The sequence below is a fragment of the Meleagris gallopavo genome, chromosome 1, assembly GCF_000146605.3.
Source record: "Meleagris gallopavo isolate NT-WF06-2002-E0010 breed Aviagen turkey brand Nicholas breeding stock chromosome 1, Turkey_5.1, whole genome shotgun sequence".
Classification (NCBI taxonomy): Eukaryota; Metazoa; Chordata; class Aves; order Galliformes; family Phasianidae; genus Meleagris; species Meleagris gallopavo.
This window is the reverse complement of record NC_015011.2, coordinates 111,395,935-111,411,309: the sequence shown is the minus strand read 5'-3', so window position 1 is coordinate 111,411,309 and position 15,375 is coordinate 111,395,935. Positions and strand designations below refer to the sequence as shown.

Sequence of the window (15,375 nt, the reverse complement as noted above, 5' to 3'; positions counted from 1 at the left end):
GGAGAATGATTAATCATTAGTTATTATATAATTATATATATTATATATATAATATTTATATTATATATTATATATATAATATTAGAATGATTAATCATCAATGCACAATTGAGCATGGTAAGTTGGGAGCGTACTGGTCAAATTTAGATTTCAATGTCAGAGAAATGGAAGCTGATCTTTCCAATGTGTGTGGGCTGGCAGCTAGAAGAAGCATAGGACAGTCTTTTAAGTAGCAATGTGCCGATGAGTCAGTGCATAATGTGTTGGAAAACAGTTGGTATTGCATATTCTGTACTCGCAATTTTCTCTAGTCTGTCTACTGAGTCCTGGTAATTGAATGATAACACAGAATCAAACAACTGGTAGGGTCCTTGAGAGGTCACCTGGCCCCCAGGCAGTTTTACCTGTGCCTGTGTCATTTCTGACTGTCTATCTCCAACCTATTCCTCAGACCCTCTGGTAGTGGAGGTTCTGCGTCTTCCCCATCTGAGACATTATTTTGTTACCTTGCCTATTAGAAAGTCTAGCCTAAGGACTAATCTGAATCGCTCTGTAATTCAATCCCAATGTGCCTCGTCCTGCTCATTGAGAAGTACTAAAACAGATTATTTTGCTCCTTTTTACGGCAACTCTTCATACGTTTCAAGACTCTTACAGTTCCTATCTTTAATCTTTTCTAAACAAACAATCCTATTCCTTCTAATCTTCCCACATGCACCATGTTTTCTACAGCTCTAGTCATTCCCATTGCAGCCTGCCAGACTCCCTCTAGCCTTTCCTGAAGAGTGCCAGAAGTTGTATGCATAGTTCTGGCACAGATCTTTCTAATTGAGTGAGGAGATAACTTTGTGTTTCTTCCAGATCTTCTTTCTATTTAAATGGCTCAGTAAGATGTTTGCATCTCACACCAGCGTGACGCTGACTCACACCCACCTTGTGACTTGCTATAGTCCAACAGACTTTTAATAGGTCACTGCTACATGGACAGGTATTCATCAGGACAGGCCTCTGAATAAGTGACGTAGTCAGGGATCGTGTAAAGTCAGGAGTCACAACCACAGAAGCTGTGCTGTGGTATACAAAATTAGGTTTTTTCATTAATGCCAAAGAGAGAATCTCCTTTCCTTTATTCTTATGGTAAAAATGAGAATTATTAGTTATAAATAGTTATTCAGTGTTGTAACGCTAGATATTATGTATTCAGGGGACAGCTAGGCAGTGACAGGCTTTCTTCGGGGAAGTGCAGTTTGAATAACGTATTTCAGAGGCCTATATTGAGACATTAGTCAGGCAACATTGGAAATGAATGAATAAATGAAGACTGAAGAAGCATGTGGAGGTTAAAGTTCTTTGTTCTTGAATTCACCAGCGCCATTAGTTAATTGAAAGCTGTCCTTTTATTTTGTAAAAGTTTCTTCATCCAGCATCACCAAATTTGATGTTTGCTTGGCTTGCTAGAACTGGGGCATGAAAATACAGAGACTGTCTTGTATTAAGGTAGTTGGGTTGGAAGCACCACCCTTGGTTCAGATGTTCTGGGACTTCGACCTTGCTATTTCCTCTAAGTTCTTCATCCCTTTGAAAACCTGGCTCCTGATCTGTAGGTATTTCTACTTGCCATCTGTGAAGTGGCTAACATTACGCTTCATTGTTTTAGTTGTCCAAGGCCAAGCCAATGATAAATTAGTCAAAATTATAGTTGTAATAGCAATGGCCACCAAGATACACATTCTGCATGTACCTGTTTAGATCTGATCATACTTAAGATAGTCAAATATAAACCTGGGGAAAAATCTTTGTAGTAGAACAACAAAACAAACTTCTTCATATGCTTTAAATAAATATTGATTTGTTTGTTCTTGGTCTTGCAGAGCTGAATCAATCATGAGCTTGCTTATGCCTGACTGCTCTTTTCGTACACATTGTTAATAATGCCAGCAAAAATAGCTGGGAATAATGCTTCTGTAACTTCTACCTACCCAGAAGACAAAACGTAGATAGTTATAGTAAGAATGCTTTCATCCTATTTTGATATTGTTCTTTAAGTGCCGTAGAACTGTTAGCTTATTTTGGTGAACAATTATTGTAATTTAAAAAAAAAAAAAACAGCAGTAAGCTGAGTCAAAGTTAGAATTGAATCAAAACATCTCAGGAAAAGTAAAATCCCCACAGCTGGCTGAACAATGTACTGACATATATTCACTTTTGAATTTGGCTCAAAGTCATAGAGTCACAACATGATCAAGACTGGAAGATGCCTCTGGAGATCTTCTGCCCCAACCCCTTGCTCTGAGTAGATTGCTTAGGGCCATGTCCTAGGGTTAGAGTTAGGGTTTTGAAGATCTCCAAAGACAGAAACCCCATAGCCTCTCTGGGCAACGTCTTTGTGTGTTTGACCACGCTCATAAAGAGCTTTTTCTTATACTTAAGTAGATTTTCTTGCCACTGAGAACCACTGAGAAGAGCCTGGCTCCATCTTCTCTACTCTCTCTCACCAGGCATTTATACAAATTGATAAGATCTCCCTCGACTCTTCTCTAGGCTGAGTCCCAGAGATAATGCATGGAAAGAACCCATGGACAACCAGAAAAATTCACTGTTACTCCCATAAATTGCAGTCATTTGTGCTTCCTTGTCTTCTTTCACCGCTACCAGCTTCTCAGTGCTTTTCCTCCTCCTCTGACTTCCTTTAGCACATTGGATGGCCAGAGCATTGCAGTTTCTTCAGTCACGCCCAATCATTTGCAGGTACAAGCAGGAAGATCTTGCATGAATCTAGAAAGGTCATAAAGATCCAAGGCTGCCATAGAGCCTTGAACACCAGCTGCATCCCTCCTTTTCAGTCTTGGATGTGTACCTACATGATGTACTTTTACAACCATGTTCTCTACCTGGGCAGCCATATCTTTCCATAATTCAGTGGCTCAGATGGGTTTGCCTCTGTGCTACTAGCTGTTCTACTTCCACTGCTGCAACCTCCCCTATAGGACATTTGTCACCATCCAGGAGTCAGTACAGAGGTAGAGCACTGTCCACTTCTCTTGTACAGCAATACCTAAATGTTGCACAGTTCCTCCTGTACTGCTACAGAGAATAATCATGTAAAATGGTAGGTAAACCCAGTGAAAGAGAAATATGCCACTAAGTGCTCTCAGGGCAGCAATAACATAATGTAGCCTGTACTAGGAGGTAATAATGATTCTCACTAGTTAATTATACAACACTTTGAAATCCTCAAATGCAAGGTAACAGCTAAGTGCAGTGAATTACTTTTTATTATTATTGTTGTTTCCTTATGTCTGTTATTCCTTGTCCTCCTTTCCTTGTGAAGTTTGTAGTCTAGTCTTAAGAATAAGCTGAACCACAGCTTCTGGCAGCGGTGTCTTTTTCCCAATGTGCATTGTTTATAGAGTCACAACTGAGAATAAGTTGCATAAAGGGAAAATTGATAACACTTTCCCAATTTTATTCTAGTATCAAATGATGATCTTTTAACAAGGAGAAAAGTACAGACTGTGATCCCATTACTTATAAAGTTATGTTTTAAAGGACATGGCAGCCCACACTTCCTCAGTGTAATCTCATGACTGCCCTTGAAAGGCTAGAATTTCCAGGCAGTGCTCTTTTCTATGATCTTCTGTTTCAGAATTGTCTTTGTCAGTGTGCATGGGAAGACCTAGCAGCCAGCACAGAGATCGTCAGGCCTTCTACTGCCTCAGACAGCTACTGCAGTCAAAGAGTAGGGCAAAATTCAGATGACTCAGAGGACTTGATCACCTTCATCTGTTTTTTCTCCGTTACATTGTCAGCATTCTTCTGGTAGTTCGAGCTTATATTTCTATTTGGCTTATTGGCATGGCACAAACTGCAGATCATCACACAAAGTAAAAGTGGCATAAGGCCAGCATGGAGTTCTCTAGAATTACCTTTGCTTGAAAGCAATGCTGATGCTACTTTGAAGTGTATGCTTCAATTAGCCTGTGAATTATGCTCTTGTGTAATTTGCCTCATTTAACTGATTTTGCAGGTAGCCACATTTTTCTTCAGTAGCAAATACTGAGATGTACTTTCAGATGCCAATGTCTCATCAATATCTCCATAATAAAACTATGCATGTAAGGCACTGTGGCTAGATGAATAAAGAAGTTTTGCGAGACAAACAAGATCATTTGTTGTAAATAACAGAATTATAAAATTAGTGGCTGATGAAAGAGCAGTAGCCAATATCCTGTTTGCATTTGAATAAAGCTTTTGTTGCTGTGTCAAATATAATCTTCCTTGAAAACTTAATGCGTGCTGACTTGGATGGGGACGTTGTGGATTTGGAATTGGCTGAAAGACCACAGTCAAAGCTAATAAAAAATGCTAATAAAGGACTGATGTAGGAGCCAGCCTTATGTATTATCTTTACTAATGATCCAGAAGAGGCAGCTTACTGGATATAAGAATTGTTTTGGCATCTAAACTGAGAGGAGTGCCAAATACTGTATGCAGGAAGAAAGAAAGTATGAAAACAGTTTAAGAGAATTAAAAAAAAAAAAGAGAGCTAAAAGAAGGTTTATTTTTAGCATTAGATGTATCTGGGGAGAATTATCTGTAATACTTATCCCCTACGCTAGGAAGAAACTGACATTCAATTAAGCTGAACATGACAGGGCTTGAGTTGCTCATGTACTGAGTTCACATGAGCACTGACATACTGTCTGCACATGTGATCCATGGCTGCTTATATGTCTGGATGCAACATGGTAGCACATCAGAGTTCTACATTTACATAAATGTAAATTAATATCATATTTCTTTGTATTTATTCTGCATGGGAATAAGGAGCTAGTATAAACGAAAAGTCCTAACCTATCCAGCCGAGGTTAACACAGTATGGCATCAAGAAGGTCAGTTAAATTTTGGACTGCCTACACAGATGTACCACCCAGCAAAGACATTTTTGATTCACTCTGTTGTGATTCTTCAGACCTTTCCATTGCCTAAAGCCTACTCTGGAAACCAAGCCCCTGAAGTTTTGCCTAAGGTAGGCTGTGTCTGAATGTGCGAGGTGCCTAGTTTACACACTTGAAGTCTCCTTTTGATAGGCATGCAAAGCCCAAGAGTGCTGCATTGAAGTGCACATTAAGACACACCAGGATGCATAAGCCAACCACTGCATCACTGACAATCCATGGAGCCCTAGAACAGATCTGTAGTGGTGTTTGTGCTGTTATTGCCTGCTGCAATACTCCTCTGCTTCTACTGAAGGAGGTTGTTGAGCTGCAACCCTGACCAGCAGCTGGGGCACATATTCCACCTGGTTCCTGTCTCCCTGTCTCCATGTCTCCCAGAGCGTGGAATAAAAGTAAACTCAACACCTAATCATTTCCTTCCAGCAAGGGCAAGTTGCATTCGCCTCTGATCATCCTTACAGGTTTTAGAACCAAATCAGTCTGAGTAGTGGCTAAAGTATCTCCCTTATATGCCGTAGCCTTGAGATTTCATCACTAACCTGGCAATTCTAATTCATATCCCTTCTTTTTCTGACACAGTGCAAGCATTTAAGCTGACGCCTCTAATCTGAGTGTGCTGATTGCTGCAGCAAGTCTCCTGTATTGTAGCTTTGATTGAAATTATTTATCCAAAGTACTGAGATGTTCTTTACTGCAGCACCTGGAGTGAAGTGCCCAAGTCTGCAGGTTGCAGAGTCATTCAGCTTTTCAGTCACACTATCTGTAAGTGCAGAAAAAAGCAGTTCCTGCCTGGCAGAGACACACTAATAGAAGAGCTTTGAGTAACAGTTTGCAAACTGCATTACATACAGCACAACATGGCCATTGTCCAAACACTCTAATGCTTCCACTTGCTGGCAGTGAGGAGCTGGCAATGTTTTCATGGCAGTATACAAACAAATTCTTCCTCCTCATGATTTGTTTCCACTGATCCATCTGGTTTGATATCTTGTACCAGTACTAGGTGGCTCAGGGTAGCTGAACTAATTTCTCTGGAAGGCATTTTTGGAATGTGTTGCCTGTAACATTACTGACCTGTATTTTTTAAGAAGTGGCATTATGCTCTGAAGCATAAGTGTTTACCTTTCTTCTAAAATTGTTGGGTTGTGTTCTGCCAATTGGTTGTGTGGCCAAGCTTGTAACATCTGTCAGACCTAACTGTTCATATATTGCAAAATGTGATTAGTCAAAAAATGATAAAATATTTATTTGAGCAGCGCAGACTCCAAAGAATTGTAATTTAGTTCAGTTGGAGTGGTGGGGCACTCCTTGCAGTTAACCCAAAGTTATATTTAAAAAATTCTCACCCTGCAGTGCAAGTCAGCTGGTCTGTTAAAATTCCACAGTGCAAGTAGGTTCAGCAGAAATTTGCAGTAATAAATTCCCTAGCTTATCTGAGTCTTAGGGGAGCTGAGAAATGCTTTGTCTTTAAATTTACTGCTTTTCATAAGCTATTATTTTGTTCTTACATTGCTGTATAAAATATCTTTTCATGTTCTTTATCACGTTAATTACCTCCTGCCCAGAAAATAAACTGCTGCCTTTTTTAGCTTTACTTCTTTTGAGAATCTCTTGTTTATCTCTAAAATGTGTTTCTTCTTGATAAATAAATATTTTTTTAGAATGGGAGAACAGATGTGGAGAAGTAGCAGGGGAAAGAGCAATGTCTGATAAAGTAGCTTTTTAATAACCATTTCATTATTACTCTCATGCATGCCAACAGGTTTTGTTTGCTTTTTACAGCGATGCAGTACACTAAGGAGAGATTTTCACCAGGCCATTCACAGCACTGTGCAAACAGTCGTATATAGTTTAGGTCCTGCTCTTCCATGAGTGTAAGATTTTGAGAAGGTCAGGGGCTGCTCTAAGGTATTGAACCGTAACCACTGTGCAGGTATTATGCAGCCACTATCAAGGCATTTAATGCATCCGTAGATAGTAGCTTAATGTGTAAAACCAAGCTTTCACTGGTTGTGAATAAAAACCAAACATTGAGAGCGTTGCAATTGGGAGCCAGTAACTGAGGCTGCAACTGCGTTCTCTTTCTCAAACCTTAATTTGAAACAAATGAATAAAAGAATATTATTGTGCTTTTCTGTGCTTCTTTAGATCACCTCTGTAAATTTAGCACAGTAGTAACAAGCCATAAAGGCTTCTATGGGTGGTTTACCAAATGCTAGTTTGTAGCAGAATTCATTAGCAGTAAGTGCTACTGGTTGTGAGTCAGGAGCAAGATAGTGTGTGGTTGGAGTAGAACGATATGAAATGGGGCGCTCTGTCCTGAGCTGCTAGGGTCTCCCATTATTTCATTTTATTTTTCTTTGGACACTTCTGCCATGAGAAGCTGAAGAGGTGGATATGTTTTCTCGTTTCATTCTAAGCCTGTGCGTATGCTCACTTGCGTAGAAGGAGGAAATCTGGACATTTGGAAATGAAGCCTAAGGGCATTGGAGGTAGACTGGGAATTCTTGTATGAGGAAGAGTAGAGGACTGTATGATGATGAAAGACAAGGAATTCACAGTCTTTAACATAAGGAGAAAATATATATATATAAGTCTGTTTAATAATTTATAGAATTAAGTCTCTGTCTTCCTGTGTTTCAGATGTACCCAGCATGTTTTGTGAGTTGCAGCCATGTAAACAATGTGATACCCAGCAGCGTGCTTTGTATTCCTAAATAACTGGATGTGCAGTTTCTTGCTTGTAAAATTTGATTAGTTCAGAAGTAATAAACTATTTTTGACAGGTGCATTCCAGGCCCCAAATACTATAATCCTACAGAAAAATTTCCCCCCTGGATAACAGTGGAAATTTGACCTGTGCACTATAATCATAGCTGCATCTGTGAACCGTGACCTAACATGACAGCTTATATAGCAATTGAATTCCTGTTGTTCAACTGACTATTGAATAAGAGCAAATAGTTATACTGACCCGTTTATGTGTCCATTTTGATGCTGGGTATGTAAGCTGCAATCCTTCATTTTATTGCTAGGTTTTAGTTCCTTAAACAAAACATTCGCCCTAGCTTTATAGCATGAGTGTAGAGCTCTGCCTTAAAAAAACGCAAACCATTTTTTTTAAATTCTAGCATCAGTGGAGTGGTGACTCATGCCTCAGCTGAAATTTTTAAATATCCTCCATTTAGGTATAATAAAAGATGTATTGTCGTGCTTGCCACAGGAAGCAATTTCCTTTTGAATATTTGTTGACACAAAGCAAAACTTCAGGAATGCCAGGGAGAAATGCTACTTATACATGTAGCTTTATTCCATGGAGATACAGATTTTACATAGCTTTGAATGTAAGGAAAAAAATATGTTTTTTTTTCTCATTGCGTATAGGTCACACACTCCACATTGATATGGAGCAATGAACAAGGGCGTACCTTCTGGTTACTTCCTTCTAAACTGATGAAAAGGAGAATATGATCAAATCTCTTAAGAGTTAAGGGGTTGCTCAGCTTTATCTATTAGGTTTTGCTAATCACCTTTTACAAGCAAGATCAGCATTTTACTCTGTCAAGTAAGCCATATTCTTGTAGTCACAGTCTTTAAAGGCTATCTCAGGCAGAATTATTATCAGTCTCAACAGACTGTGAGCCTGCCCATTGATTTTATTGGTAAGACATGGAACCACAACAATTTAGAAGAATAATTAACATTGCATAGAAAACCTGGTTTATTGACCTGTTTGCCATGTGAGTTATTGGATTCCATTCTTGGGGTCATGAAATTACTCCATTTTTCTTTCTGTGTTAGATAAGTGGTGAAACTTGTGAAACCTCCAGCATTCCTTACCAAGAGTAACACCCTTCAAGCCAAGACCCATTAAGGTTCATGAGGACTTCGATATTAAAAGCAATATGAGTAACCTAATAGGTGAAATGACTTTGACAAAATGAAAAAAATAAATATTGCATGAAACTGTAAAGCCTCTTTTCCTTTTCTGTCATCCTGAGTGGTTAAGATGATTATATTGCTCATGATGAACTGAACAAATTCAGAGAGATTGTCAAGGAACTAGCTATCAGTCTTTGTTCCCATCCAATAGTTTTTATTTATTATTTATATAGTTTCTTCCAGTGTAAACTTTTGTTTTAGTTTCTCTTCTCAAGGAATCTCACATGAGCAGTGTAATTACTGTTGGTGAAAATAGTGAAGCTTTAGTGATGTGTAGAATTGCAGCACGAAAATGGAATTTATGATAATCATAGAACTGTGGAAGTGCTTGGGTTGGAAGGGACCTTAAAGATCATCTAGTTCCAACACCCTCTGCCATGGGCAGTGTTGCCAACCAGTTGAGATCAAGTTCTGTTGACATGCAGATTTGTACAAACACCAACGACTTCTTTTCCAAAGAGGTTTGCCTAAGCTGGCATAGCAAATAGGCATGCCCAGCGACCTGCATCATTTCTGAGCTCAGACAAGAACTGCCAAGGTTACTGCGGTGTTTGGGGAGGCTCTCTCATCCAAGCTTTAATCTTTTGGAAAGGCTGTTTCATGAATCCTGTCTCCTATTTCTCTGGAGCTGTAAGCACAGGCATTGTTCTGATGCTTCTGTGTCGGTTACAAGCATCAACCAATTCAAGCACCAGGACAGCTCTGCTACAATGTAAAATATCAGTGGAACAACTGAAGGCATGGATTGGCTTTCAGTGAACCAGCAGACCTGCAGCTAAGGGGAAAGTAAGCTAATCCAAAATACATGGGTAGAGCAGATGTTCCTTTCATACCACTGTAAAAAAATGGGTTAGCATCCTGGCATAGCACAGCTACGACACAGTGGGCAGCTTGTTCCTCAAGGCCAAGTGTGAGGTGCCCAGCTTGGAAGATGTTTATACTCATAATGCAGAATTGTCAGGAACATTTACCTCAAGTACAGACAGATAGGCCTCCCATCAGGATATAACAGCTCACTGCTGCATTTTTGGCATAAGTTAACTGCAGGACTCGTGTATGGATGTACATTATGACTGAGACAAAACGCAGCCAGAGGATTCCTCACTGATGAAGAAGATTTTACATAATCTTCCTCCTTCCTGTGTGGGGGAGCACAGATGGAAGGAAAGCAGTATCTGTGGAGTACTGGTCTCTGACTCACTTGCAGTTGTGAAGCTGCTCTGATGGAGCTGAGGAAGGAGGATTGACACAGAGGAGCACCAACAAAGGATTTGGATGACAGAAAGATGACTATTGATACATCTATTGTGGCCACATCCTGAGATCTCTATTGCCAGAATGTCTCAGAATCACCAAATGGTTGAGATTCGAAGGGACATCTTTGTCTATTTGGTTCAACCTCTGCTCAAGCAGGCACACCCAGATCAAGGTGCCTGGAACTGTGCCCAGGCAGCTTTTGAACATGAGCTTTTGAACAGCTGTACCTCCCCACTCTCTTGGAGTGAAGAGGGTGATGGGGACTTTCTGTTTCTTTCCCAAGATCTAGGAAAGCTGCTGTATTAGAGGTGGCCAGCATCCAGCCAGCAATTGGTGCATTCAAAAACGGAGAGGAAGATAGGAAAGAAGAACAGAGTATAAACAGAGAGACTGATGCTTTTCCCCTCTTTTTATTGACATGGGACAGAGTCTAAGGAAAGGCTGGTTGCTGTTTTTCCTTCAGTCTCCCCAGCGTTTACCTTGACATAGTGAATAACGATGCTCGTTCCATTTGACCAACTGTATAGCAGCACCAGCTGCTCCCAGGCAGCCTGCTAGGTACAGCATAGTGGTACTCTGTCCTTTTTTGCAACACTTCATTTGCAGCAATATCTGAAATTTTGCCTTTCTAAAGGAGAGGTTTAATTGCAGAATCAATTGTTCTGACAAATGAGACCCATGGAATTTTTTTACTCTGTTAGTGATAATAAAAGTGATGTATTGTCTTTGCCAATAATCTGATTCATGCACCCACATAACAGGATAGGACTGATGTTGTTGCCATGCTGACAATAAAAACAAGACTCAAAGAAATGAGAATTAACACATTAACCAAAAGCAGCAATGGGGGTCTGGAACGTTGTGGAGAGGCAACAACTGTGTCTTTGTACCTTCTACTGTTCCTTGGTTTCATAGCATCATCTGAAAGAAAAATCTGACCATGACACTGTATGGAAAGGTTCCTGAACCAATCTAAGCCCTATCTTTGGTAGAAAAAGATCAACCTTAGCAAATTGAACTTAAACACCACGTAGTGCAGTAAGTTGTCATTAAAATATCAAGCTGGCTCCAGCACCATTCTGCTCCAGTCAGCTGTCCTGCCAAATAGCAATTTGCATCCTCGAAATGTTTTTGAGTATTATAACTAATTCACAAACTCCCTCTGCTGGTCTTCCAGAAGATTAGACTGGTGGCAAAGCTGCTGTCGGCTTGTTTTCAGGCTGACTCAATTTCTTCAGCTTATTTTGGTGTTTCTGAAGAAGCATATGACCAAATTCATGTAAATGACTTTTTAGAAGTGTGACAATGAGAGGTTTCATGGGTTAGATACATGCTCAGAAATTTTACATGCGTGGAAGAAGGCTTTTTCCATAGTAATGTAAAGATGCAAGTTACCTCCTAAAAGTGCTGATACATCCATAAGCAGATAATGATGCTTGATGTTCAGTAACGCCTTCTGTTTCACACATACAGGAAAGAGCACTGAGAAAATAAATATACATTGGTGAATTAAAAGTTTACTGTCCTCAGATATGCTCAATACAGTATGCAGTTTTATGTAGATTTTCAAAAAGCCTGTCATGAGCCCAGGGGTCTGTACTGAGCATTCAGAGGGATGATAAAGTGCAGAAAATGTTATTATAATCAGAAGCAATGAAAAACTGGTTCTGCTGCTGCTTTCTGCTGTATTCTCAAGGTCAAGATTTCTGTCCACAGTTTTTGAAACACGTATCTAGGGCACAGCACTGTCTTAGTCAGTATATTAGTAAATCTCTCTTAGCAGATTAAATGGAGCTGTGGAGTTATTTACTTCCAGCTAAACAATCTCAAGTTGAGAAAGACCTGTAACAACAAAAAGAGCTCTGTGATTGTTTTAGACATAGCCTTTCCTTGCTGTTTCTTAGCATGGGTTTACTGAGTAATGTACCTGGCTTAAGTCATTCACATATCTGTGGAATGCCTTAATGGAAGGATGCACATTGTGTACAGTGGCACAAGAGAAAAACAGAGAGACTATGGAAGCAATCTCAGCGGTATTGGTGACTCTGAGTAGGGCTACAGAGCATAGACAATACAGTTCAAATACCGAGTATCAGTACTGCTCACTTATTGTGCTTAAAGTAGAAGGTGAATGGAAATTCACTGTCACCATTGTGAATGGGACTTTTTTTTTATTAACAGCAGCCAGCATCGCTGTGCAGTGATGTAAAACAGAAAGCAAAGAACTCCACCAACCTGCTGATATGGAAATTGCAGGTGAAATGTAGAATACTTTCGCAAATGTATTTCAAACTGTGGTCTAGGGGGGGAACTGAAATGAACACTTCTAAGATGACAGAATGGATTTAGATGTCTTTAAAAATATGAAAGAGTTAGCTGAAATATTAAGCCATCAGCAATGTATGTCTCAGTGTCAGTAGTCTTTTGGCTGGATACTGACATAATAAAGAATAATTCTACCTACTCTGCAATATGCGCATAGCAAATGCCATTCAAATTTATAAAAAGTATAGCTTGAGAAGCTTGGTGTGTGCATGTTTTTTTTTTCTGGGCAGCATCTTCTCATGCTGATGTAATTCTTCATTAAAGCATCATCCAGGTTTTGCCAGAGGATGTGACAGCAATATGCAGTTCATCCTTTAAAGACTTTGGGAAGATTGGTCTGTTTCTTTGCTGTCTCTAATATTAGTTCAGTAATTCCCAGAGGCGAGTTGGCACTGTGACTCCACTGAAATGAAAATGAACTTTGTAGCTCGGCGGTTAAACCATCTGCGGTTCTGATCTGTGTATCCTCCGATGGCTGTGTGGTGACATGTTTTTAGCTGTTTCTGGAGATGCTGTGAGGGAGCGTACAGAGAACACCCATAGTTTTTTATTTGTGGCAAGATGAAAGAAATCTTGAAGAGCTTTTAACACAGATTTTGTTGAAAGAGAATGTAGCGAGCCTGTGGTGATCTTAAATATGATACCAGATCATAAAAACCTTTGGGAGACCTCTAGTAATTATTATGAGAGTCTCCATTCTCAGTTAATAGCTTCCTAGAATAAGGAACAAATATAAAACAAAAATCTGTGTATTAAGTGTTTTGGAAAACAGCAGCTCTGCGTACAGTGACTGTGGATTGAGGTGCTTGGGAAGAGGTATTTGGAGTCAGCACAGAAATGTTCCTATTCATCTCTTAGTACACATTTCTTACCTGTGTCGTGTTTATAGGCCAGTCCGAGTGGCCAGAGACAGAAGGTTGCTTTCAAAATATATAGGTTATTTTCTTCTCCATTTCATCCAGTCAGGTGGATGTGCTGATTTCATCCATTCCAATCATGATTTTCAGTAATCAGCTTTTATCTGACTTTGCATATGGGAAGTGATATTAGTATGCCAGCCAATGGGGTATACTTTGTGCATACACGTAAGTAATCATAGTGCTTAAGCATTCTGCTTTTTACACTTACCTTTTATTAAAATACGGTGAATGATGCAGTTCTTACTAGCTGAGATTTTTTACACAGCATTGTGCAGCGCTGGATTTGGGTAGAAGTAGAAATCCGTTTAAAGACCACAATTAGCATTTTGAAGTGGTCTTTAATTCAATTTAAAATTAAATGTGCTGAACATAAAAATAAGTTGATCAAACACGGTTTAATTGAAATCCAGCTCATTTATTACAGTCGCACGGAGAAAATGGACTGATCTCAGTGTCTCTAATCAGCATGCTTTTGCCTTCCAGAATGACAATAAGGAGATCTTAGCCTTCACTTTTATTTTTCAAGGGTTACCTTACTAATCCTTTGACAAAGTACAGGATTTGGAGGATTAGGTCTCAAAGTGGAAGACTAAATCAGAAGTCAGGAGAGAATGCGGTGTGTCTCACCATGTCTGTGATCTGCTCATTTGTTTAGGATTTAAGCCATTACTAAATTCAGTGAAGCTGAAACAATTAATCTTAAAATGACTGGAAATGGGTGAAGTGTCCAGATGTCAACAGCTTATTTACTTCTACTGCAGTAACATTAAAGAACACTAATCAAGATCAGAACCGGGTTCTTCTCCAAGTTGTATAAAGATAGATAAACAAGATTTTTCAGTCATTATTTCTCACCAAAGTTCTAACTGACATTGATTATCCACAGCATCTTTTCATTGCCAAACAGAAGTGTATATTTTTATAACAAATGTTGCCTCCAAATTTAATGCAAATGGCATTTTTAAAAAAGAATTAATCGTGAGTCCCCTGATATTAAAAATTACAACAAAAGCAAATGTGTTCATAGCCATTTTAGAGACATGAAGTTGATAATCTCAGTTATCTTTAGGATTATTATCAATTTTGTTTTGTTATCTTTTCAAGGGTATTTTTCTGCCTCATTTTACTTTTTATTTTTTGTTTCCCAGAGCTCTTTTCATAAGTCGAAATGTATTTTTGCAGAACACGGGTGCCATACAGGCTTTCTGTTACAGCCAAAATGCTATGGCACTGAATGATGTTAACGACCTAGATGCTGTCAAGAACGTGCAGAGGGACATGCAAATGATTGCAGTGAATTGTGTATCATTAGCGCTGTAGTTAAGTGCTGCAGAAGAGATTCCTCACTGAATCCTTTGTGTCAGTAACTTGGAACAGTTCATGTCTAGTAAAATATATGGCTTGTCAATCCTATTTACATTTGACACTGCTGAGAGGGGCATTTCTTAGCACTCCATTAGAAGAAAGGTGGTGTTAACCTGTTTGTAATGACAACATCCAGTAAATACAGCTGGCCATTTCTGTTAGCATTTCTGTGAAGTAAGAAAGGGTGACTCTTTAGTAAGATGTTTCTGAACCTACATATGTACTGTTGATTTTCAGTAGTTTCACACCCTCTTCCTTGCTTCCTCTTTTTTTATTGTTTAAAGGAAAATCTGTCTCTCTCTGTATTTCCCAGTGAAGCCTGTAATATTTACTTCTCTAGGTCTGCTTTCCTTTGCCTTTTCATTCTGTTTCTTGCATCTTGTCTGGTGCTTGTTGTCTGCTTCCATCAGGCTGAATTTTCTCCATCTGGGAAGGGAAGGCAGTGGCTCTTAGTGGGCCTCTTTTCACCTCATCTGTGTACTGCACACAGGTGTGGTCTCCCAATACAGGAAATATGTGGAGCTCTTGGAGGGGGTCCAGAGGAGGGCCTCAAAGATGATATCAGAGGGCTGGAGCACCTCCCCTGCGAAGACAGGCTGAGGGAGCTG

The 15,375-nt window shown here is 39.4% G+C and overlaps 1 protein-coding gene across 1 annotated transcript in view; it reads left to right on the top strand.

Annotated features, from left to right (window-relative positions):
* The window catches only part of LANCL3 (LanC like 3), a gene marked incomplete at its 5' end in the record, with an annotated part of 29,306 nt that overhangs the window by 8,520 nt on the left and 5,411 nt on the right, over nt 1-15,375 (top strand). The window lies entirely within an intron of this gene.